The sequence below is a fragment of the Vipera berus genome (assembly GCF_964194415.1).
Source record: "Vipera berus genome assembly, chromosome: 2".
In the NCBI taxonomy this organism is placed as follows: Eukaryota; Metazoa; Chordata; class Lepidosauria; order Squamata; family Viperidae; genus Vipera; species Vipera berus.
This window is the reverse complement of record NC_138203.1, coordinates 224,904,593-224,931,227: the sequence shown is the minus strand read 5'-3', so window position 1 is coordinate 224,931,227 and position 26,635 is coordinate 224,904,593. Positions and strand designations below refer to the sequence as shown.

General features: G+C 38.7%; 1 protein-coding gene across 3 annotated transcripts in view; it reads right to left on the bottom strand.

Annotated features, from left to right (window-relative positions):
• PRKCD (protein kinase C delta) overlaps positions 1 to 26,635 on the bottom strand; it is a 116,029-nt gene that overhangs the window by 42,247 nt on the left and 47,147 nt on the right. Inside the window, exon 1 of one of the 3 annotated variants that reach the window (XM_081316831.1) lies at positions 22,736 to 22,822. The exons of 1 other annotated variant lie outside the window; for it this stretch is intronic. The gene's annotated coding sequence lies outside the window, so the exon portion shown is untranslated. Of the gene's footprint in view, positions 1 to 14,501; positions 14,646 to 22,735; positions 22,823 to 26,635 lie in introns of those variants that run through there. One more of the 3 variants, XM_081316832.1, reaches the window with a different exon arrangement.

Here is a 26,635-nt window from a genome sequence, read left to right as displayed (position 1 = left end):
GAACCAAAAGCAAAGAACAAATAATGTCATCAAATTCTGGTTTGTTAGGAAACCAGTGAACCAGGAATTCAGATATGGGCATACCACTAAACAAACCTGTGCTGCAAGTTTCTTGTTTTGCTCAGGCTTCCCTGACGGAAGGCAAACATAAAGGAATTAAGCAATAGCTTTGTGTTGCCTATTGCTAATAAGCCAGTGTTTAGAGCCATTTGATTATTACAGGATATGAAACCTATGAAAGAGCTGAGGGGATACATATTTTATTTGATTCTTTAACCAACACCAAGAGACAAACACTTTTACATTTATGAAATGTATTGGCAGAGTGAATAATGAAATGCAGCTTAACACGCAAGGAAATCAGGACACACCCAGTGCTGAACAGACAAGAAATTCATTGCCCACAATCACCTGAACTAAGTAGAATGGCCTGTGCCCAATAGAGATTTATTGTCTTTCGACCATATTGAATAAATTCAAGCAGTGAAGCTGTTTTGCTTTATTAGTCCACAGTCCAATGCCTGAAAGCAGCATAATATTTAATGATTAATGTGATAACACCACATGAAATACAGTCTGTTTTCTTCTTTTTTCTTGCAGAGTATATTCCCTCCCTATGTCATTTCAGATGGAAGAGCAACTGCTTAACCGTCTTAATTTTAAAAGTTCAAATGTGTGCTGTTTCAGTGCAGAAATTAAATCTCACTTTTAGTCATACATGGCTTAACTACACTTTCCCAGGGGGAACATACAAAAAGAAAAAAGGAATTATGTACACTATGATGTTCTCCTATCTTGTGTTTTTTAAAGAAATGAAATCGACAGCACAACAGATGCAAATATATAGCGCTGTTCAGGTAACCATATGACTGGACAAACAAAGAATAATTTGTGTTCTTCAGAATGGACCACAATAAGCGCTTGCATGAGCAGAGCAAAGCAAAATCTATCAGTGAACAGAGCCACCATTATCACATTCTCCAACCAACAGCAATAGTATTTGGTATCAGAAGGTAGGCTTGGGAAACATTGGTTTGGGAATAGATGTACGGTCTTCTTTACTTTCTCTTTTACCGCTTCAGGTTTAGAGAGAGATACAAAGTTCTGCCCTCCCATTGATAAGGCAGTCTTTGATGAGGTTCATGCACTATATTCAATTCTAGCATGTTTGGGGAGGAGAGTTAATTCAGGATGGATAAATTTTTCTAGATTAGACCTCACCTCTCATTTTCCTAATGCAGCAGAGACGATACAACAGGGGTGTCAAACTCAATTTCATTGAGGGCCGCATCAGCATTGCGGTTGCCCTCAGGGGGCCAGGTGGGTGTGGCCTACTGGGTGGGCGTGGCTAGAGTGCATATGGCCTACTGGGTGGGCATGGCCAGCTCTACATCGTTCGCATCAAGGATGCCTATGGGGGCCTGGGCAGGAGTGGGACAGATCTGAGGGTCTCTGGCAGAAGGAGGGTCTCTGGGCCAGGGCCAAGGCAGTGGGGGCCGTTCCCTCACTCTTTCCAGGATGGCTTCGCGGGCCACATGAAACCTCTTCGCGGGCCGGATCCGGCCCCCGGGCCTTGTGTTTGACATGTCTGCGATACAAGAAGCCTTCTGGAAATGCTGTATACTTTAGCAAATAGTGTGAACAAAACCAAGTATATCTAATTTTAAAAACACACAATTATGCAAATAGCACTTTGCAATGGTGTATAAAACCAGTATTTCAATTAAGAATTATTTCAAAATAAATATATTTTTTCTTTAATTCCGGACATGTAGAGGAATTTAGTATTTTCCCTTTTCTTCTATATCAATTATGTTTCATTGTACTTTTCTGTTAAACATCAACTTCATTTATTAGATGAGTACACTATTTGTAACTGAAAAAGGACATATGTTACAGAGAGTCAACGTACCATTAAGGACTCAAAATTGTCACGGGAGAGATTAGTATTTTTTTTAAAAAGAGAAATTTTCTAACTTCCCCACAATCTTCCAAACGCTAAATGGAAATATAGCAGCTGAATGGCCTTCATAACTGATACATTGTTTTGAATAGCTCATAAACAGTCTTTTCCCACTAAAACATATCTTAAATAAAGCTCAATATCCACAATGGAAAAATTACCAGTTTCCAGGATTATAGTAGACAGAAAAAAATGTAAGTGTGTAAATAATCACCATCTGGCATATACAATTAATTTGGGGCAAACTGAAGAAATGGGTTAAGGAGGCACTTATGAAATGATGCTAACTTCTTTTAGAGTGCTTGTTTTAGAGTGAACTATGGAAGAAAATCAAACAATTTGAAGTTGTTTGACAATGACAATTGCTTGAACATGGGTAAGAGCTGCTATTAAGGTCTACGATGTAGTGATTCGTGAGGTGAAGTGTAAATACTTCTTCATACTAATTGCATCTGCAGATAATCGACCAGCGGTCCTCTTTAAGGAGAGCCGTCTTCTCCTGGGGAAGGAGGAGACTGAAGTCTACCTGAAGGGGTGCGCTGAGGAATTTGCAGATTTTCTGGAAGACAAAACTGCTCGACTTCATTCCCAGTTAGATGCTGGCGTGGTTGCTGGTCTGGTGAAGCCCTCTGAAGAAGGCTCTTGCCCTGTTATCTGGGAACAGTTTAACCCTGCTACTCCCGAGGATGTGGACAGGACCCTAGGGAGTATGGGCGCAAGCATCTGTGTTTTAGACCCATGTCCCTCCTGGATTGTGAAAGCTTTCTGGTAGATGACAGGCAGGTGGACTCTGGCAGTGATTAATGCTTCTTTATAGAAGGTGATACTCCCTCTCAGCAATTTAAGGAGGCTGTGGTCTGCCCTCTTCTCAAGAAGTCATTGCTGGATAATTTCCGACCTGTCTCCAATCTTCTCTTTTGGGGGAAAGTTGTTGAAGAGGTGGTTGCATGGCAGCTCCAGAGGTTTCTGGATGAAACAGATTACCTAGACCCCTACCAGTCAGGATTCAGGCCTGGATATGGGACAGAAATGGCATTGATCACACTTTTTGATGATCTCTGACAGGAGCGGGATAGGGATAGTACATCCATCTTTGTTCTACTTGACCTCTTGGCGGCTTTCAATACCATGGACCATGGTAACCTTCTGGAGCAGCTTTGGGAATTGAGAGTGGGGAGCATTGTGCTATCCTGGTTCACTTCCTTCCTCTGTGGCACTTCTCAGTTGGTGTTAATAGGAGGCAAAAGATGCCATGTTCTTCTCTCCCTATAATCTCTGTTTTCATCTACATCAAGATGATTTGTTGCTTCTTTGCAATACCCCCTTCCTAACATCACTCTTGTGTTTAACTGCAGACATTCGCAGTTACTACACACCACACACAACTAAACAGTGAACTGTATCTGAATGAATCTGTGAACAGTATGTGACTGGGAAGTGAGAGGAAATCAGGTGCACGAGAAACTAACCCATTCTTGCCTTCTCCCAACTACCAGGACCTTCCAGATTTCAGGAACAGTTAGACAGGTTTGTTCAAACTGGTGAAAGTTTACAACTCAAGTAGAATGAGAGTAATTTGTACCTTAATGTGCAAATCATTTAAAAACCAAATCAGGGAAAGAACTCTTAATAAAATGGAGAGTGAATGTTTCCCCATTTTGAAGAACTTTAAATGATACTCAGTCCTCTGCAGATGTGGTGACTTCATGGTGATCTATGGAGCTTTCTTGTCAACAATACAGATTGCAACTTCAAACTGTTTTCTTATGAGATGAACTTTTGAGTTTTTCATCTAGTCTAAGCTCTGCTATTCTTTGGAAACCTCCTATCCTGGGCCTGACCCTGCGTTAGCTTCCAAGCCCAGACAAGGCAGAATAACAGAATAACAGAGTTGGAGCAGACCTTGGAGGTCTTCTAGTCCAAACCCCTGTTTGGACTAGGAAGCAGGAATACCATTTCAGACAAAAGGTGGCCAATCTCTTTTTAAAAACCTCCAATGCTGGAGCACCCACAATTTCTGGAGATAAGTCATTCCACTGATTAATTGTTCTGTCAAGAAATTTCTTCTCAGTTCTAGGTTGCTTCTCTCCTTGGATTAGTTTGGTGCCATATTTAAATTGGCTTTAACAGAATCCTACTGCTAGGTAGTAAAAAAGGTGGCCATGCTTTTAAAGATACCTTTCAGCACAGTGTCTCCACGTTGGTGACTTAAAGATTTTTTAAAATAAATTTTATTAGTTTTTATAGGGTTAGGAATGAGGTGGGATCGGGATTGGGGTTGGGATTTGGATTAGGGTTAGAATTAGGGTTGGGGTTGGAGTTTTTCCAAATAACATTCTCAATTTTTAGCAAACAGCATAATGTCTGGGTTCATGTGTTTAACAAGAAATAATAGATAATATTTAGTTATCATAAACAATATGTTAATTAATTGCTCAATAGTCTTCTTCTTACTAATATATATTCAAAGTTACATATCACATTTCTTTTTAACTCATGTTTCTAACCATTGATAGAAATTATCCCATGTTCTAAAATACACTGAGTCTTCTTTCTCTTTTACCTTTAAAGTCAATCTGTCCATTTATGCCCACTCTAAAAATTTTTAATTAATACTTCCGTCAGTTGGTAAATTTTCATTTTTCCAATCTTGGGCAAATACAATTCTTGCTGCAGTTAGTACATGTAGAATTAAATTATACAATCTTTCTCATAATTTGCTCCTATTATTCCTAACAAAAATAATTCTGCTTAAAGTCTATTTGTTTTTTAGTCATTTTCTCCAACCATAAATGTATTTTTACCCAAAATCTTTTTGCTTTTGGGCATGTCCACCAGATAAGTACCTGGTCTTTGTTTGCTTTTCCAACACTTGTTTGAAGTATTTTTAAACATTTTTGCTAATCTCACTGGTGTCATATGCCACCTGTAAAACATTTTATATAAGCTTTCTTTATATGCCACTGCTTTAGTTAATTTAACATTTCTTTCCCATAATTTTTGCAGTCTTAATTCTATATTATATCCAAAAATTATTTGCTCATATTATCATCATTTCTTTAATTTGTTCTTCCTCCATCTTTAAGTTTAACAGAAATTAAGAGTTTCTTAACTTTTCATCTGTTTTTAACAGTATCTGATCAAATTCTCTCTGTTCCTTGTAGAATCCCATTGTTTTAACAAAAGATTTTATTCATTTTATTTATGTGCTGCCCTCTTACTATGAAGCAACTCTATCAAATGTTTCCTGGGGAATTCTGGAAGTTGAAGTCTACACATCTTCAAGTCACAACCCTACTGATTTTCCCTTAAAGTATGGTTTACACCAGGCTTGGGGACCCATGGAAGTGAGGAATGTCTGAAATGGCTTTATTGTATGCAATATGTCGATGGCATTCTCCTGTGGTTATAGTTATATTTATGTTTAATTAGTTAATTGTTCTTTTAAAGTTTATTTTCAATTGTTCTCTTTTATTGCTTGGTGCCTAGAGACATATTGGTAATATGGACAACTATCTACATTTGGTAAATAAATACACAGTATATAATGAAAAATATGCAACTGTCATATCCATATGAACAACAATCAAGATAATTTCCAATTTATCCCATGGAGGAAATTAATATATTTAATAATGTATGATTTTGATGTTATTTATATAACTGGCAATTTAAAATAATATGCATAGATTGCCATCTACTTAAGGCGTAACCATATTTTAGCATAAATTCACTAGTATTTAAAACACATAGTCATGTAAAAAGCAAAACCATCTGTTTATCCTCGAATTAACAATAAAAATATTACAGGTAGTCCTCAAATTATGATCATCAACATAGAATGGCCAGTAAGTGACCCATTGTAAGTCAAAACTGCCTATGGTGGAACATAGATGGCCGTTCTCCAGATGCATTGGATTTTCACTATAATGAAACATCATTCACTATAATGAATACAGTAAAAGTATATGTTAAATAGTTGTGTGTTTGCAGTATTAACTAATTTTAACTAATTAACAAATTTTACATTTTCTTTTTGCTCCATCATCCTTCCTTCTTTTTTTTAGGCTAAACCCATAGTTTTCCACATATTGAGGCCTCTGTTTTTCCATACACAAGCAAGATTACTAAAAATCGTTTCAAGATCTGATTTTGATCACCTTTACTATACAGGTAGTCCTCGACTTACAACAGTTCGCTTTGTGACTGTTCAAAGTTACAACAGCACTGGAAAAAGTGACTTATGACCATTTTTCACACATATAACCGCTGTAACATCCCCATGGTCACATGATTTACATTTGGGTGCTTGACAACTGATTCACATTTATAATGGTTGCAGTGTTTCAGGGTCATGTGATCCCCTTTTGCTATCTTCTGACCAGCAAAGTCAATGGGAAAACCAGGTTCACATAACAACCGTGTTACTAATTTAACAACTGCAGTGATTCACTCAACAAATGTAGCAAGAAAGGTTGTAAAATGGGGCAACACTCACTTAACAAACTTTCTAATTAGCAATATTAATTTTGGGTTCAAACTTGGTCATACGTTGAGGACTACCTGTACTGTACATACTGCATGTCAACAGCCATATTAAGAATAATAATATATTGATCTTAATAACCTGATATGCTGCATGTGCAGACATGGAATGTTGGGGAAACTGAACTTTAATATTCCAAGTAGCCCAGAGTGCACACTGACACTTTGTTGACATCTTTCCTTTATAAGTATAAATTACATATATTTTATTCACAAGCTTCCTTATCTCTTTATTTAAACAAGCTGCTTTCCCATGAGTTAATGCTTTGTCTCAGTTGCCACACACATGGGGTGAAGAAAATTGCTCATTTCAATCTACAATTGTCATCCTAGTCATTCATTATTACCTAGTCACACAACAGTAGACAAGGTTTAAAAAATTTAGGTGCCACTTTATTTTCCAGAATAATTTTGTTCCAGAAGTTTTACCACCTTAATAAATAAATGCCTAGATACTTAAGCAGTCCTGGAGACCATAAGTAATGAAACTAAAATATTACATTCCAGATAAACATAAATAAATAGTATTTAATAGCAATAAATCGTAATTTATTCTTAATGTTCATTAGGAAGATCTTAGGTCACCAATGTTTTTAGCCTAACTTTAATTCATTTCCTTCCCTTTCCCCCCCCTTTTAATTTAAAAGTAAATATTAACTTAAATACAAGTTATTGACTATTGTTTTCTCCAACCAAGAAAAAAATATTTTAAAAAAATCAATTATGCATAGCTTATCCCACAATGAGGCAACTAATTTCTCTAAAAAAACCCTTTATTTCTCCTAAACATTTCTCTTTCTGTGTTAAAGAAATAACCTAGTATTTTGACAATATTCTTAAATTGTCCTGAGAAATGCTATTACACAGCTAACATAAATATTGCAAGCAAAAAGAAAGCAAAACATTTCCACTGGAGACAAGAAGCAATCTCTCCTTGAGAGAAGTGTGCTACTTCATGCGGCTATTTAAAGATTAGATATTGAACCTGATTTAGAAAGGAAGAGACCAGGGCTTTTTTTCTCATAGAACGCTCAGAACGGAGTTCCGGCACCTTTTTTGGATGGTGTTCTGTACCAGCCTGCTACCGGCCTTGCAGAAAGGCAACCCCTATACAAACGGCAGAGGCTGGAAAACGTCTGCCAAGTTTATTACACAAACAAACTACAAAACATGAAACAAGATACCGGAGCTTTGATCCTCAAACGGAGCGGTTGCTTTCAGCAACCAGCCCTTCCCCAAACACTCCCTTTATTAGAGTTCAGGGCGTGGCCTCCCTGTGCCTCCTTCCGAGAAGTCCCACAGCCTTTCTCTGCTTGCTCCTGCTCGACTGCCTCCTGCGTCGGGCGTCCTTGAACAGGGCCAGCTGTGGGTCATCATCATCCGCACTGTCGGGCTCGCGCAGCTGAGTCTCCACCAAGTAAGAGGGGCCTGGCTGGGGGCTCTGCGAAGTCTCCAAGCCATCATCAGCAAGTTCGTCTTCAACACCCTCCTCCTCTCCCTCGTCTGAGTCATCTGAGTCATCCGACCCGGCTGCCGGACCCACAGGCTGACCCTGAATCACAACACTTGGAACCTTGTAGGGTAGGCAAGGCGGGTTGTATGACATTATGTGAGTTCCGGCGCCTTTTTCTTTTACAAAAAAAGCACTGGAAGAGACAGAACACACCTTTTTCCTCCTTACGCAGTATCCATATGGTCGTAACAACACAAGGAGGCAGACAGGCAATAGTGCACTCAATATTGTATCAAAAAAGATTACACAACTAACTAGTGCAAGGTGTAGACATATTAGAATTTTACATTTGCATTATGCTATGAATTTAAAAAAAAGTTGGGGGAGGGGAAAAAAGCTACTCATTTGGACTGCTATCTTTCTGAGGACATGCTCTTTTTCTAAGTTTTGGGAAAATCCAGGCATTTAATGCATAGATGGGAAAGCAAATTGCAGATGGCACCATTAATACTCTTGCAAAATATGGTTCAATCAGTTTACCGGAATATACATACTGTAATGTTTAAATGGTTGGTATAATGTGAAGGAGGTTATCTCTTTGTATATACATGAAATGTAGGTGAGATTGAGGAATGAATCTTTCATAATTTATTACCAAGACTTTGATTAAGTCTTTGGTCACTCTTACAATTCAGCCTTAGTCAGAGCTAGGGCAAACCTATTAAGTGCCATGTTTAATCATAAATATTAGTATAATAGATATAAGGAAGCAACTTTTTTGAAAAAAGTGTGCCATTTAATTAAACTATAAGTGAAACATTACCCTATATTCCATTAAATAAATAACTTTAAAGAGTTATTTTAAAACATTTGAATTATTGGAGCTACAAGCACTTCAATGAGGAGACATCCCTTCAACCATAGCCATATTTGAATAGGGCCGGTCTCTTGCACTTAGCAACTGATTCTATCATACATGTCGATCTATAAGGAAAGTTTTGGAATATCCAGTCATATTTTTCCAAAAGTCTTAAGCCTGAAGAAGCTTGTTTATAATGATGATGTCCAAAGATTTTTTACCCACAATGACTTACTTCTGTGAAGTCAATAACTATTATTGGCATGATCAGAGTGATTTAACAAAAGTTGTTTTTGTATGCCAGATACTATCTAATATTAATTTACCAGTTTCATGCATTGTTTTCAGCTGGTAGATTAGTTTCCTCTGACATTTCAAAAATTCCTTGTGAAATTAAAACTTGATCATTTTTAGAGCTGGAGGCTTTCTCCTAATCCTGAATTCTATATATAGTATTTCTCTATATTCTTTTAAAAAGGATATTCCATTTGAAGTCTTACTACTTATGTGTCATTACCAGCCATTATTTTCCTGCTTCTTTTTATCCTAAGTGAAACAAAGCACTACAGTGGAGTTCTTTCTTCAAACCTCAAAAGTCATAGCGAACACCTAAAAAAGATTTGCAGGATGAATAGGTAAAATGGAACAGCGGCAGCTCAGACAATCAGGTTAGATGGTGATGCATGATTCTTTTAAATTATTTGAAGGTCTCATGTAAGCTAAAGTTAAAATTGTAGAGAAAATGAACGTGAACTTGCACTTTAGACAGCGATACTATGATGCCTTCTGATTTTAAGATTCAGGTGATAAGAAGGAATTTAGTGAATCAAAGGGCATTCCTACCTTGAAGGTATGAAAGTGAAAGCATTCATATCTAACAAATGACTGGTCAAAGGTAAGTTGTTTTTCAACTTGAGTATAACTCGGTGCAATCCAGGAACTTAATAAAGCAGAGTCTCAGATCATGAAGGTTGCAGTACTTGCATTTGTACAAACGGGACTATTGAGTCTCATTCAGAGCTTCATCAAGAGCCTCGGTGGAGCAGTGGGCTAATGCCTCCTTAAGTAACACCAGCTGCCTGCAATTAGTGCAGGTTCGCATCCCACCAGGCTCAAGGTTGACTCAGCCTTCCATCCTTCCAAGGTAGGTAAAATGAGGACCCAGATTGTTGGGGGCAATTAAGCTGACTTTGTAATAATGCCGCATGGGGGGGTGTGTGAAAGCCCTAACAAGCAGGCATATACATAGAATGAAGGCTACTGCTAAGCTTGTAAGCCGCCCTGAGTCTTCGGAGAAGGGCGGGATATAAATGGAATTAAAATAAATAAATAAATAAATCTGATTGCTTGAAAGCTGAAACAAGCAGGGAACCAGTATAACCCGTTTTCCAAGGGAGTTAGATAACAGCATCAGAGCCGTGCTTTGCCTTGATGAAATTTCACATAAAGTATCTTCAAAACCTGGTTTGAGAAACAACACAGCCCCGTTGCTTCTAAAAGCACAACGAAGCAGCTGGACGGCCACATTTCTGAAGTCTTTGATATTCTCATACCAGGAAGATCCCTTTGGCAGATGGACAGAAATCTCTTCTGAGGCTTCCAATCAGCTGCTGGAAATAAAGGAAGCAGCTTCTGAGAGTCTGTAGCCTTCTCTGACTATGAAGGTTTTTTTGGCAAAGCAAAGCATCTTAGGCCAAACAAATCGCTTCCTCAACTCACTGAGACGAATAACATGAATGGTGCATATCCCTATTTTTCATCTAATCTGAGACTCTTTATGCATTGAGATCAATGCCTAAAGCCACTTCCAATATTATTGTTATATTTAACTACGCATTCACACATATTTACACTATAAGTCAGCTGTATCATCCTTCCTAACATAAGCCTTGTAGTTTCCTTTCCTTTTTGGTACTTAGTTGCTTGCAAGGCAAAACTTTAAAAAAACACAAAAAAACCCTTTTCAGTATTTTTACAGTATTCAGAGTTTTACAGTTAGATTTCGCTGAAGTAAATTTAAGCATATTTTATTTTTAAACAGCTTTTTACATTTATATTAATTCTTTTCAGATATGTTACAGAAATTTTGGCTGGCAGGCATTAATATGTTGAGGAATCTTTCATTGTATTGTGCAATAGACATCTGCAGAAAACGAACTGGAAATGTACATTATTGTAAACAAATGTACCAATTCCTAAATAAATACAATATATTTTATTGTCTATTAAAAATAAAGTTTGTTTTAAAGGAAGCTTGTTGCTGCTTTAGTGATAGTTTAGATAAACACTCCAAAAAAACTTAAATTGACAGTGGTGGGCTTACTGAATGAGGAAAAGGCCTTTGATGTAGTACAGCAGAAGGAGCAAATCCTGGCCAAATATGGTTCCCCTCCTCCCCCATTTTTAGCCTTTCTAACCCAATCAAATGTTAGAAAAAATTATGCTATGATGTTTACAGGGTAACTCTCCCCTAACAGAATGGAACAGACCAAATTTGATATGGGAGGGAAGGGGAAGTAACTGGCAGAAGGATGGTTAAAAACTGGATTATAGAAAACTATTCCAGAAAAAGGAAATCACCGATGCATCCTATGGGAGAAGCAACTTGAGCAGTGGCTTGAAATGCTGCTAACTATTGCATTATAAATCCCTCTAATGCCTGATTTGGTGGAGCTGCTATTAAGGGGTTGGAAAGAATTCCAGCAGTCCCACTCTGCCACTCTCCCCTGTTTTGATATTAACTGAATGAATGTGGGATACTCTAATTCTTCAGCCAAGATATTTATAAATGGAGTTCTCTCTTCATCTATTCAAATATCTCATGCAAATCTTCATGCTCTTTGTCTTTTCTTCCATGGGGACAATACAGACAGTCCTTGATTTACAACAGTTTGTTTAGTGATGTTCAAAGTTACAATGGCACTGAAAAAAATGACATGACCATTTTTCACTCAACCGTTGAAGTATCCCCATGATAAATGTGATCTAATTTCAGAGGCTTGGCAACTGAGTCATATTTATGATGGCTGCAGTGTCCTGGGGTCATGTGATCAGCTTTTGCAAACTTTTGACAAGCAAAGTCAATGGGAAGCCAGATTCACTTAACCTCTTATCCGTGATTTGGTAGAGCTGCTATTAAGGACTTGGAAAGAATTTCACAGTCATACTCTGCAACTCTCCCCCATTTTTTTATTGCCTGAATTAATGTGGGGCTCTCTAATTAACAACTGTGTTACTAATTTAACAACTGCAGGATTCACTTAAAAACTGTGACAAGAAAGGTTGTAAAAAAGGGCAAAACTCACTTAACAACTGTCTTACTTAGCAACAGAAATTTTGGACTCAATTGTGGTCATACGTTGAAGACTACCTATATTGTTTCATTGACAATTATGAATGCTTTATATCAAAGGCACTGATGTAATATAAAATAGCTTGGTAAACAGATTAATCAATTAATTGATATTTGGTATACTTCCTAGGGACACGGTGGCTCAGTGGGTTAGGATGCTGAGCTTGTCGATCAGATGGTCAGTAGTTTGGCGGATCGAATCCCGAGTGCCGCGTAACAGAGTAAGCGCCTGTTACTCGTCCCAGCTTCTGCCAACCTAGCAGTTCGAAAGCACGTAAAAATGCAAGTAGAAAAACAGGGACCACTACGGTGGGAAGGTAACAGTGTTCCGTGCGCCTTTGGCATCTAGTCATGCCGGCCACATGACCACGGAGACGTCCTCGGACAAGCGCTGGCTCTTCGGCTTTGAAACAGAGATGAGCACCGGCCCCTAGAGTTGGAAACGACTAGCACGCATGTGCGGGGGAACCTTTACCTTTACCTTTATACTTCCTAAGAAAATTTGTAAAAAATTAGGATTTTACGAAATTTGTTGCCTCAGCTTAACATTCATATAAACAGGTGATCAAACTCAGAGGATTTATGGAGAAAGATAAATGTTGGGGAAAAAAGAATTTTATCCCAAATACATTTGGGATAAATTAATGTATTAATTACTTTAATGTATTAAAGTACATTGATAAATTATTGAGTTTTTTTAATAGAAGGAACAAGCCGATGTATTTTCTTTATCTAATTATAATGGATCACAAGGATTTTTAGTTCTCCTATTTTCAATTTTTATTCCTGGACATATACTTGGACTTGTATTTCTTCATGGAATTTAAGTGATCAAGTTAAAAAAACCATTATGAGCATAATTAGAAAGTTGTTATTTGATATCTCTGACATCATGGGAAAGATTTGCACTTTTAAAACCACAATTCTTTATATTTCAAGCATTAAGGGTTGCAGCTTATCCATATGAAATACTTACACTGTTGGACAGTTCCTTCTTGAAAATTGTTTAAGGAATGGATCAGACTCAATGCTCTGACAGATCAGACCCTGCCCGACATAGTCCAGTAGTCAGGTCTCACAGTGGCCAATCTACTGCAGAGAAAACTGGCAGTTTCCTAGTGGACAGCCTTCAGAGGCAGGCATGTTGCCATGAAGACTAATAGCTACTGTCTATTAGTCTTCTCATAACTTTCATAAAATGTCCAACTTCTTTAGAAGTCAGCCAAACTAGTAGCCAGCATTACATCTCATGATAGCAACTCCCAAAGTTTATTTATATGTTGGGGGGAGGGGAAGAATAATTTTTTTCCCAGATTTTTTTTTCTGATTTTTCCAGATTCAACTTCATTGGGTGACCTCTGGTTCTGTTGTCTTGGAAGGGAAAATAAGCTTCTTTCTGCCCACTTCATCCACAGCATGCATCATTTCATCTCAGTTGTATCCCTTTGTAAATTAAAAACACCCAGATGCACAACCTATTCTTATAGGGAAGGTGCTTCATATTTTTTATCATTTTAGTTGCCCTCCTCTGAACCTTCTCTACCTCTACTATATCCTTTCTGAGATGCAGTAACCAGAACCACACACAACATTTTAGGAGATGTCATACCAATGATATATGTATAAGGCTAATATGATATATGCCAGTGGTGGCGAATCTATGGCCTGCATGCCAGAGGCAACACTCAGAGCCCTCTCTGTGGGCATGCACGCTGTCGCCCCAGCCCCGCCTCCCCCCAAGGCCTCCTCCTCACCAGCAGCCCCCCCAGAGGAGAGTCGCCCCCGGGCACAGCCCGCATGGAGCAGTGCACCCAAGGACATGGCAGCCGGGCAAAGACTCCACCCTCACACTCCGTCATTTGCAGATGATGCTGCGGGACGCAGGTGGAGCCGTGGCCAGCATGGTGCTGCTGCGCTGCCTGGGCAATCTGCTGCAGCAAGCCATGGAGGCAGTGGGTGGCCCTGACAGCAGAGCGGGGCAGAGTGGGGAGCAGTTTTTGGTCACTCAGTCTCTAAAAGGTTCACCATCACTGATATATGCAATTCTATTTGCAATACATTTCTTATTATTGCGAACACCTTTTGGCTACTTTTGTACTGGATGCACAATTGTTTACCATTATTCTCTTTTCTCATTAGTCATTGTTCACTTTGATCGCATTAGTTGCATGAATAGCTAGAATTTTTGGCACTAATGTGAATCATTTACACTTGCTCACATTGAATGACATCTTCCATTTTGACACCTACCCGCTCTTCACTGTACTTTATTGTTTTTCCACTCTAAACAGATTCGTGTTATCTGAAAACGTGATTCCACTACTCACACCCAGTTCCAGATCATTTATAAATATGTTGTATGCATCCCTTTGAGTCAGTGTTGATTCCTGGCAACTGCCTGGACTAGTCCTTGATTTTTCAGAAGTGGTTTGCCATTTCCTCCTTCCTAGAACTGACAGAAAGAAAGCCCAAGGTCACCCAGCTGGTTCTGTGCTTAAAGCTAAAACTAGAAGACTCATGGTCTTCTAGTTTCTAGTTTGATGCCTTAATCACTATATCAAACTGGCTTTCTATAAACATGATATAATATAGCATAAATACTATATTGCAGCTAGAAATATTTGGGCAAGATGAGGCTGAAGCTAGCAAGGTGATAAGTTGAGAGACTTGCCCAGAAATATCATAAGGTTTTATGGTGACTATTGGCTTTTTCCCCCTCTTCTTCCCCCCTTTCCTTTCCTTTCCTTTCCTTTCCTTTCCTTTCCTTTCCTTTCCTTTCCTTTCCTTTCCTTTCCTTCTTTTAATTTGAAATTGAAGTTTGAATTTAGTCAATTAAAAAACCACCCATCTCAATGAAATGACTCTTATAATCACATTCTTTCTTCTGTTCTGATGAGGCCATTTTTTTATCCCGGGGAGTATACTTTGTCTGCTTGAACCATTCATGCCTGCAGATGACAATCACTTGCGATGTTGTGAAATCACTTGTGATGTTGTAAAATCATTAGAAGGCAGAGCCAAAATGTTTGGAACTTATAAAGGGAGAGATGGTTAAAGGGAGATTTGCTTTGCAGGCTCTAAATATCCATTTTGCTTCTGAAACCTTCATCTGCTGAAATGATAAACCTAGAAAGTTTTTGATAGTTTTGTCAATTCAGGAAGAATTATATTTATGGTGTTCTCATATATATAGTCATCAAGGTTGCCATGTAACAAGGTTGCCCTTTCCCTTTCCTTTCCATTTTGTGAGTCACCCAGGATTGTGATGGCTATGCAAGCATCATCATCATCATCATCATCATCTAAATAAGCAAGCATTATTTAGAAGGAAGGAAGGAAGGAAGGAAGGAAGGAAGGAAGGAAGGAAGGAAGGAAGGAAGGAAGCAAGCAAGCAAGCAAGCAAGCAAGCAAGCAAGCAAGCAAGCAAGCAAGCAGTGGTAGGACAGAACACTGGGGAACCCCACTAATTTGTCCCTTTAGTCAGTTGCTTGCCTATAAGAGAATCTGTCCTTTTATTCAATGGCTGCTAAGCTTACTGAGAAGTCCTTGATAAAGGACTTTATCAAAAGCCCCTTTGGAAAACCTAACTAGATGATGTCTACTTTGATTAACATTAGTTAACAGTAATATTGCTAACAGGCTTTAACATGATTTTGAAGTATATACCAAAAATTGAATTTTTCGTTATATGAGGAATTAGGCATTTAGGATGCAGCAAAAATAATGCTTCTTCTTTGATTGAAAAGCATTACCCCGTATTGGATTGATGTTTTGAACTGGGTCTTTATAAGTGTAATAAAAAGCCTGATCGATATTATTCCACGTGGACAGGGTATAATAATATGCTTCAAAACTGAGCAGTTTTCTCTACATATGTTTCTGTCTTCTTTTTCTTTATTTTTGTACTTGTTTGGTTAATGTTTGTAACTTTTTTTTCTTGCATTAAAGCAATACAAATGTTTTTGCTGTAATTCTCCAACTCTCTAGTATTGTGCGCAAAATGATACATGATACAGTTCTCATTATACACAAACTTCTCCTGGGCAAAGTGAACACAGGGCTGCTTCTGCTAATATGGTAATCATCTAACTATCAGTTTTGTTTAAAATAACAACAACACTATTTTAGGAAATTACTGCTCAAGTAATTAAGCAAAAATGATGGATCTATTCATTTCTGCAATTCTTCCATTTTAAACTGGATTAACTTAGAAAAAGGAGCACTGTTTATTTATTCAACACTATTTTCTGCCTTCTTTATCCTTTAGAATTAATCTATACTTCTTAATTTATTACTGTTGCTGTGTACCGTATAAACATAGTTGCTACAAGAAAAATAACTTCAAAAACATTATTTTGTTGATTTCTATTTTTTCTTGCTGTTTGAATCAGTGTCTCAATATAACTATGGGCCTTAGTCCATAAACTCTAGCTTAAGTTCTTGGACCCAAAGAATTGGTATTCAACAGCTTTGAAGAGCCCTGCATTTGCCCAAAAATAACAAGTGCAGAGTGTGGCTGATTCAATGGTAGTAACCTATGACAGAGTTAGCTTATCAGAACCTATTCAACTAGACTACATGTGCCAGGTTTATGTACTATCATGTCAATCTTACAATAATTCTTTCCTGTCTATTCACCCTAATGATTTGAAAGCCAAATATATGAATGAGCATCTCTTTTTTTCCTCCAAAAAGGAAAAAAAAGATAGAAAAAAACCCATTCATTGATAAAGATGTACATACCCAACATACTATCCCTTTTTGGTAAGTAAAAATATGTAAGGCAGAGATAAAAGAGTAAACAGTAATAAAGAAATAACATTAAAGGCAGAAGTTAAAACTAGTTTATACCAACAGTATGTGTTATACTATTCTATCTTGACAAGTTATTCTTGCTTCCACTACATCTATACACTGACTCATACATTCAACTTAACTAATAGGTTTCTTCTGATGTGTACTTATCTAATTTCATATAGCAAAGAGAAAAGAAGCACGTCTTGCAAACGATCATTTTCATATCTTCAGAAAAACATTCTTTCCTCACAATAGATTGAAGGAAAAACTTGCTTTTTGTCAATATTTTCAAATCCCTTTACATTGTGAAAATCAATTAGAATATTATATTACTGTATGATCTAGATTTAGGGACATGTTAAAGGACTTGTAGTTAGTTGTTATATCACATTTATATACACTTTTTTGTATTATGTTGTGTTATTTTTGTGCTTGACTAATAAAATAAAAAAATGAAAATAAATCTTTGCAAAAGACCATATACAGTACTAATCAACATCTACCAGCATAATTGATTCCATTTCCCTGTCAAGCATATCTACAATTTTTGATAATTAAATTTTTAAGATCCATATTTCTTGCTGTGTTACACAAACTAACATTCACTGCAAATCAATTCAGTTTTCAGTCAACAATATGACATAAAATATGCTATTTTATGATGTTTCCATGAGTTTTCCTTAGCTTTCTCTCAACAAAAATAGAGGCTTTTTCAACACATATAGCAATCTATCTACATAGCAATTTAACTACAGCATCTTTGCACTGCATTGGTACAGATTTGGAATTCTGAGTGCATTATAGCCACAGAATGATTGTCACATTTATCTATTTTATCAGAAAGCACCTTGTGAATTTGCTTTCTATCATCTCTTTAGTTTTCTAATTTTTTTCAGGATAGATAAAATGTGAGCTCAGAAGCATTCTTTAAAAAAATGCTATGCTTGAGGACAATGCTTTTTGATTAAAAGAATTGAATAATAAAATCAACTGCAGGATGGATCTAAAGGTAAAGGTAAAGGTAAAGGTTCCCCCGCACATGCGTGCTAGTCGTTTCCGACTCTAGGGGCCGGTGCTCATCTCCGTTTCAAAGCCGAAGAGCCAGCGCTTGTCCGAGGACATCTCCGTGGTCATGTGGCCAGCATGACTAGACGCCAAAGGCGCACGGAACGCTGTTACCTTCCCACCGTAGTGGTCCCTATTTTTCTACTCGCATTTTTACGTGCTTTCGAACTGCTAGGTTGGCAGAAGCTGGGACGAGTAACAGGCGCTCACTCTGTTACGCAGCACTCGGGATTCGACCCGCCAAACTGCCGACCTTCCGATCGACAAGCTCAGCGTCCTAACCCACTGAGCCACCGCGTCCCAGGATGGATCTAGTGGATATCAAAAGAGATGTCTGTATGGATATTAGGATCCTTAGGCACAGTGTTGAGGATCCAAATGGAGATACATTTGCCTCATGGCATTCAGGGATCAAAATTACCACGAGGAATTATGCCTACAAGTGGACTGGCAATGAGGACAGAATGCACTATTATTTGTTATTTGTCCTCAGTGAATAAACTAGCAGTCTAACCAAATAAAGATAATCCATATACATGATACTAGATTATGTTTAATTAGCATCAGGCCATCCCTATTTAGAATGCATTTATTTAAATTGATAATGATTCCTCAAGGCTTTGTTAATATGTTTTCCAAAGTCAGCAATGGATCCAGAAATAATTTTTATTTTATTTTATTTTAATTCCATTTATATCCCGCCCTTCTCCGAAGACTCAGGGCGGCTTACAAGCTTAGCAGTAGCCTTCATTCTATGTATATGCCTGCTTATTAGGGCTTTCGCCACCCCCCAAGCAGCATTTTTACAAAGTCAGCTTAATTGCCCCCAACAATTTGGGTCCTCAATTTTACCTACCACGGAAGGATGGAAGGCTGAGTCAACCTTGAGCCTGGTGGGATGCGAACCTGCACTAATTGCAGGCAGCTGGTGTTACTTAAGGAGACATTAGCCCACTGCTCCACCAAGGCTCTACAATAACCAGAAATTGTACACCTGATCCTTCAGGAACAATGTATCTTACTCTAGAGACATTCTTATTCATATGGGCAAAGCTTTTTCTAACAACAAAATTTCCATCTTGCTATGATTTTATTTATTTCACAGTCTGCTATCCAATTCAGGTTCTATTCAAAACATTCCTTACTCAGCCAAGCTAGATGGACATCTCCCTACAATTTCAGAAAGGTGGCATGGGGGATGAAAGAAAGTCATGTAAGATTCTGAAACAAAACTGCCACAACTGAGTATTTCCAGCAATATCTTGGCAAACTGCTAGCCAAATAGGACAGAAACTCCTGAAAAAAGTGTTTGCATCCTAAATCAGACAATTAATTCAGAATGATTCCATGACTGATCATACTAAAGGATATCAAGCCATACAACTCAAGTATATCTCTGTCTCTCTCTCTCTTGTGAATGTCATCCCCCAAGGTTACCAAATCCAGACATAAAGCTAAATTTAGGGTGTGCATGAATGCCTCAATTAACGTCTTGTTTAAAGAAGAAGGTAATGACAACTCTTATGGGAGCTCACAGTCTCCTTGGATCTAATTGGCTACCCCTTCCTTATTAACTATGACAAACCAAGATGAGCAAGGCTAAAGAAAGAAGCAACTGAATTTATTCAGGAATCTCATCTACATTCTCAGCAATAGGAATTCATCCAAATCAATGGATAACATTTACATATACTGTAAATGCTCACTTAATTCACTGTGTAGTTCACATTCTACCAAAAGTGTGTTATTTTACCACAGCAAACAATTAGGGATACAGTTAATGTGTTAAAACATACACTCTGAGACACAAAGATATCAAAAATAAAGGTTTAATAAATAAAAATCTCATAGTTTCACATTAGTATCACTGAGAGCAATTTGATTGCTCCAAAATAAAAAAAACACTATTCACTAAATAATACACTGCTATTTCCATATTCAACATTCTTAAATCTGTAAAATTGATGATCACTATATAAACATCTGAATTAAATATGACTTTAGAATTCTAGTAAAGACAAGATACTCATATTCCCAAATCCAGTCATCTACACTTTTTCCATGCACACACATACCCCACCATTTTATCTCTATAACACTCTATAAAACAAGTAGATTTGACTAAATGTTAATTATTGGACCAAGGATCCCGTGTGTTATCATTTTAAGGAGCACTGAAAACACACTTATCATACTATGCTGTACAATGAATACATGAACAATGAAATACTTATATGTTTACTTAGAAGTAAGATCCACCAGATACAACAGAGATTACTCTCAGGAAAGTGTACATAGGACTGAAGCCAAAGGATAAATAATTCTCCTGTTTAACATAATGTTTCACTCTTCCTTTAGCCAGATGCTCTAAAGTTCTGAAAATCTACATTTAATTTGAGAATAAACAAATTGCACCAATTTACAATATTCTCAGGCTCTTGTGAATTAAATTATTAGCTTCTGCGTCTATATTCTCTACATATAGCTTGTTGTACTTTTTGGAACTAAGTATTTTCTATTTCAAGACTAGATTAAAACTAATAGTCTCTTGTACAAAATTTAAACTTTTTGTTTAAGAATAGTTCTATTGTGACTAGAAGCAACAAAAAATTGTTCAATGCATTTTTTAAAAATCTACAAAAAATTTAGGAACACATAATCAATCAATGTAAAAAAGTCTATCTCTGGAAGACCTGAATAATGATTGTTTGCTACCTACAAGATATACTAGTAAAATATGTACTGGCGCTTCAATACTGCACACTTTGAAATTTACTTGATACATTCCTCCACAAAATATACAAATTTGCAATGCCAAAGATATTTCCCACTAGTAATACCAGTCATGCAACCATGTAGAAAAATTCAGTCGCTGGTGAGTTCAGTAACAAGATACCTCCAATCAGGATAGACATTTATGTAGATTGGAGCTTCCCAATCTTACAAGGCTAGTGGAATATTTGAAATTTTAGAAATATGGTTAAGAATTTAAAACTCTCTGACACCATTGGTATTTACTACGTACTTACTAGCATGCTAAATTAGTCATGCTCGGTAATCACATGACTCAACATTTTAATTTTTAGGAATGTATCTACACTTTATTTATTTATTTAATAATTTGCTAGGCCAAAAGTTATATTTAGGCACATGAAAGACTCTAAACAAAGAGAATTAATAAATCTAGTGCTCCAAAGTGCTATTGCCAGCAGCCCCAGGAGCTAAATAAAAAAAATGTTTTGCTTCAGCATAAGGCAGCTGCCTATCTTTTTATCACATGAAACAATGTAAAAGTTCAAATTCATTCTGTCCACCCACTATTAAAGATTAAGGTTCACAAGCAGATAACAGATTTACAAAAGAAACATACTTACAGGCATATACTTTGAAATGACGAATGCAATCAAGCTTATCCATTCACTGCACAAGAAAGCAAACATCCCTCTGACTCAAGCTAAAACAATTACTGACCACCTCTGAACCCCACTCCAGTTAGTCTACATGGGAAAACCCCCAACTTCCTAAGCACTAAACCACTCAGCTTGCTGCTTCTAGATGCAGAAATTAGGGTGTGAGCAGTTGTGGCCCAACTGATCACTGCACAAAGCAAATAAAGATCACAAGGCATATTTTATAAAACCAATTAATCTGTCAACCACTGTCAACTGTTCTGTCCAGAGCAGTATTGTTAGAAGAGTTAGGCAAATACTCACACGCTGAATGTTTTTATTGGATAGTGGCATTAAACGTGATCACTTGCTAATGTTGCCATAATATTTTCAGCACACTTATCCTATCAGGTGAGCTTGCTAACATCTTGCTAACATCACATTTCTGATTTTGCACCTTTTACAAATGTTTTCTGAATACAGTAGCCTCAGGTTTCTCATTCCAAACAAACCTCCATTTGTCAAAGGGTCCTTGGTTTTTGTTTTTTCTTCCCAAAGGATCTTTGACAATGCAGGAAAGATTTGAAAGAATGGATAAATTGCAACAACGGCTGCGCTAGGTAGATCAACTCGCCAAAGATGATGACTTACCAACTCATCAACCTCCTATTTTTTTGATGAAGACACAAGCTCAATTTTCAGAAATGTACTAAAGTACTTCACCAAAACATGGAGTCTCTTAAAACAAGGAAGTCCTGGCCGAGCTAGTCCTCCAACAGATGTTGCACACAGCAGCTCCGTTCCAACCAGCAGTTATGAAAGCCCCGCCAGCCGGTCCTGCTAAACTCAGCAGCGCTTTGCCCCATTCCGGGCTCCCTGCGAGCGCAAAGAGGAAAGCAGGAAGGAGGGGAAAAAAAAAGAGAGAGAGAGAGCAGCTCCTCGGAGCTTCTTTCATAAAGTCCGCCACCCAACCCAAAGCGAGAGGCGCTCTTCCGAAGGAGGAGAACTCGAGTTACTCAGGAGATGGACCGCCGGCTGAAGGGGGTGACTCTACCGCATCTCCGAAGGAAGGCGGAGAGGATAAAGATGCTCAGCGCGTCCATACGACCCCCTCAGGACCGGAAGCAGGGGGCTGGTGGGAAGAGCCCGCGTCCAAAAGAGGAATGCCCTGCGCCGCTTCCTCATTCGCGAAGGAGCCAGGCGAAGAACTTTCCAGCCGAAGCGGGAACCGCTCCCGCTCTCTCCGCTAGGAGCGAGGAAGTCTCCGAGCGGCGTAACCTACCCACCCGCCCCGCGCCAGCGAATCCCTTACCCGTCTCCTCGGAAGGAGGACAGACCGAGCCGGAAAGCCGCAGAGTGGAAGGCAACGCTCTGAAAAGTGAGAGCCCGTCGAGTGGGGGCTGCCTCCGCGTCGGACCGCCCTCCCCTGGCACGCTCGCACCTCCCTTCTTTCCTCCGCCCCGCGCGCGCGCGCGCTCCGCCTCAGCTCGGGCAGGACGCGCTCACCTGCTGCCGGGTCCGGGGCGCGCGGGAATTTCCCCCCCCTCCCTCCCTCCACCCCCAAAAGAGCACGAAGAAAAGCAGTGTCATCCGCGCGGTCTTTCCCTTTTTCGTTTTTTTCCCCTCCTCCTCGTCCTTCCCGGGGGCCTGCTACTTTTCCGCTCGGGCAGGGGTCTTCAAACTTGGCCCTTTTATGACTTGTGGACTTCAACTCCCAGAATTCCTCAGCCAGCAAAGCTGGCTGAGGAATTCTGGGAGTTGAAGTCCACAAGTCATAAAAGGGCCAAGTTTGAAGACCCCTACGCTCGGGACTCTCCCAAGCGAGAACGCCCAAAAGGGAACTAGTTCGCACGACCCTGTGGCTCGGGCTCCTCCTCCCCGGAGTGGCTGCCCTTTCTGCCCCGGGAGAAGGGCGCGCGCGGTACCTGACACCCACCCCACCCCCGGTGCTCGCCGTAGGTGCTTCCCGATAAAGGCCATTCGCTCGCCTTCCTGCTGAGCGGCTTCTCTGGGGTGGGGTGGGGTCCCCGCGACAAACTCGGCAGCGAACGGGAAGGGTGTCGGGTTTGCGTGGCTCGGGGTCCCTTGACTCGCGTTTGGGTTCTGAGCGCTGGGAAAAAAGTCTTGATCGCCTGAAGGTGTGCCTGGCCTGTGTGAGAGGAGAAAAAAAAATCAGGGTTTTTTTTTCCCCCACCATCCTTGCAGAAGTTATTATCTTCTGGGGTAGTTTCTAACTTTTTTTTGACTACATCCTACTTTGTCGAACATAGAGGTATATTTAATTAATTAATTGATTTTATATACCGCCGTATTCCCGAAGGACTCATGGCGGGTTTACAGGGCGAGTTTTAATCCCAGTGTTACTGGCACTTTTCAGCTCTGCATCTTTTAAGTGGAAATGTAGCAGTTTGTATTTTCCACCTTTTTTTTGGCGGTTTATCCTCACTAGCCCTGACTTTCCTCCCTTCCATCAAGCTTTTCTTTTCATATTTAATCTTTTTTGATACACTTATTAATAATCAGACTCAAGGGAAAGGGAAAAGAGAGTTCTGATCAAAGCTGATTATTTATTTATTTATTTTATTTTAATTCCATTTATATCCCGCCCTTCTCCGAAGACTCTCCAATTCCATATAAGTAGGGTTTGAGAGACAGTGTGGTGTGATGGTTAAAGGTGTTGGACTAGAATTGAGAAGAGTGGATTTTAGTCCTGCCTTAGGTACAGAAACCAGCTGGGTGACTTTGGCCTAGTCACTCTCTCAGCCATAGAAAAAGGCAATGGCAAACCACTTGCGAAAGCACTGCCAAGAAAGCTGCAGGGTTTTGTCATGTAGATGCCAGGAATCAAGACTGACTGGAAGGAAAAAAAATATTGTACACTCCTTTATCATCAGATCTCATGGAACTTCTGCTTTAATTCTAACTGGTAGGAATAAACTATGGTCCAAAATTTGGATAACATAATTTTATTTATTTTTATTTTAATCCCATTTATATCCCGCCCTTCTCCGAAGACTCAGGGCGGCTTACAATCTAAGCACAAATCAAATGTGCTTAGCAATAGCCTTCATTCTATGTATATGCCTGCTTATTAGGGCTTTCCTCCCCCAAGCGGCATTATTACAAATTCAGCTTAATTGCCCCCAACAATCTGGGTCCTCATTTTACCTACCTCGGAAGGATGGAAGACTGAGTCAACCTTGAGCCTGGTGGGATGCGAACCTGCAATAATTGCAGGCAGCTGGTGTTACTTAAGGAGGCATTAGCCCACTGCTCCACCAAGGCTCTCTATAATAGGTAATAATGGTTAATTTCATAAGCCACTGCAAATATAAAAATCATTCCTTTTTCAATCTTCCACCAGAATAGCACAAAAGTTGCAAGGAGCCATAGTATAAATCCACAAGATATTGTCTCCTCAGACTCTTGACTACAGTTTACATAATCAGTCTAAACTTAAACTCTGTGTGGAATTCAATGGACAGTGGTATTGTGCTTGATGCATCAAAAATAATTTCAGATTTTTAAAAAAGCTTACCATATTTTTGTGGTAATGATTGCACTGCATTGTTGCTTCATTCATTGCAGTAATAATTAAAAAAATAAAATAGTTTACATAGTTATGGTAAAAATTCAGTTTACTTAAATACGGTAAATTTAATGAAGAGAAAGACTAGCAGTGTTCCAATATCTCAGGGGCTGCCACAAAGAAGAGGGAGTCAAGCTATTCTCCAAAGCACCTGAAAGCAGGACTTCTTTATGGTTTTTGAAACTGGTAAGTACACTTGGCATAGCTGTTTCAGTATTTCTGCTAGTCACAATGTACGTTTAAAGGTAAGGGTAAAGGTAAAAGGTTTCCCCGCACATGCGTGCTAGTCATTTCCAACTCTAGGGGCCGGTGCTCATCTCCGTTTCAAAGCTGAAGAGCCAGCGCTTGTCCGAGGACGTCTTCGTGGTCATGTGGCCGGCATGACTAGAAGCCAAAGGTGCATGGAACGCTGTTACCTTCCCACCATAGTGGTCCCTATTTTTCTACTTGCATTCTTACGTGCTTTCGAACTGCTAGGTTGGCAGAAGCTGGGAGAAGTATGCATAACATGCATACTCCACTTTTCTCTGTCTCTTAGCAAAACATATCCACCATTCACAACTTGGGCAAAACTTGCGACGTGAAGGCAAGGCAGGAGTATAATATTAGTACCACATATTTACTTCCAAAATACAATGTTAGGCCCCAGAAACCCAACTCTCTACTGCCCAACACTTCCTACAACTTCTAATGTAGCTTTATCTTTCTTTCCCTCTCACTCAGATAAATCCCAAATCCCTGAGCTACCATTCTGGCAATTATTATTCTTTAACAATGCCTATTAGGCCTAAGAGACACTGATATGCATTCTTGAAAAAGCGATGAATCTGATATTGTGCTTTGCCAGTTTTTCATTAATCAAAGTTCTGCCTCTTTTAAAGTCAACAAGTAAGGAGCTTGGTAGAAGAAGTGAGAAACTGAAGTTACATGAGCAAATGATCTGCTGTTATATTAAGAAATTTCATGTGATAGTTTTACCACATTAAAAGTTTCTGGTGCCTGCATTGAAGTAATTCTCAAAAGCATAGTTTTCATTTAACAGGATCATAGATAGATAAAAAATGGAGAAAGCAACTCAGATGTCCTCTGAGTAAGCAGTTTTGAAGGCTGATTTTGTAGTATCTATGTAGCCAAGGCCACCTTTATTTATCCATGCAGTAGAGTTATGCTCCAGTTAAAAATGATAGTTTACTTTGAAATGAATGTGCCTGTGATTATGCTGCTGGGTCTTTAATGCTGACTACTGTTTCTTTCAAATTCTCACTTCCTCTTTCCTGACAAAGTGTTAATGTGTGTCTTATGTTGTCTAGATGTGATAGACACTAAAGAGCACCCTTCTTTGGGCCAATTGGTGTTATCTTTTACACTTTCTGTTTCTGAAATGTGCAACAAATTAGTCTTTGTCCAGTTCTTTCATACTACACATACCTAGTTTGCCTAATTACAATATCTGTGTCTCACTCTGTGTTTGATTTTTTTAACCAATAACAGGTTTTTTTTAGTATATTTGATCAGTGAAACAGGAAGTATGCCTGTTTAATCAGTTCTCTAATTAAAAAAGAAAAAAAAACATTGGCATGTGCTTCTGAGAGGTACAATTATAAACATAATGCAAGAGGCTTT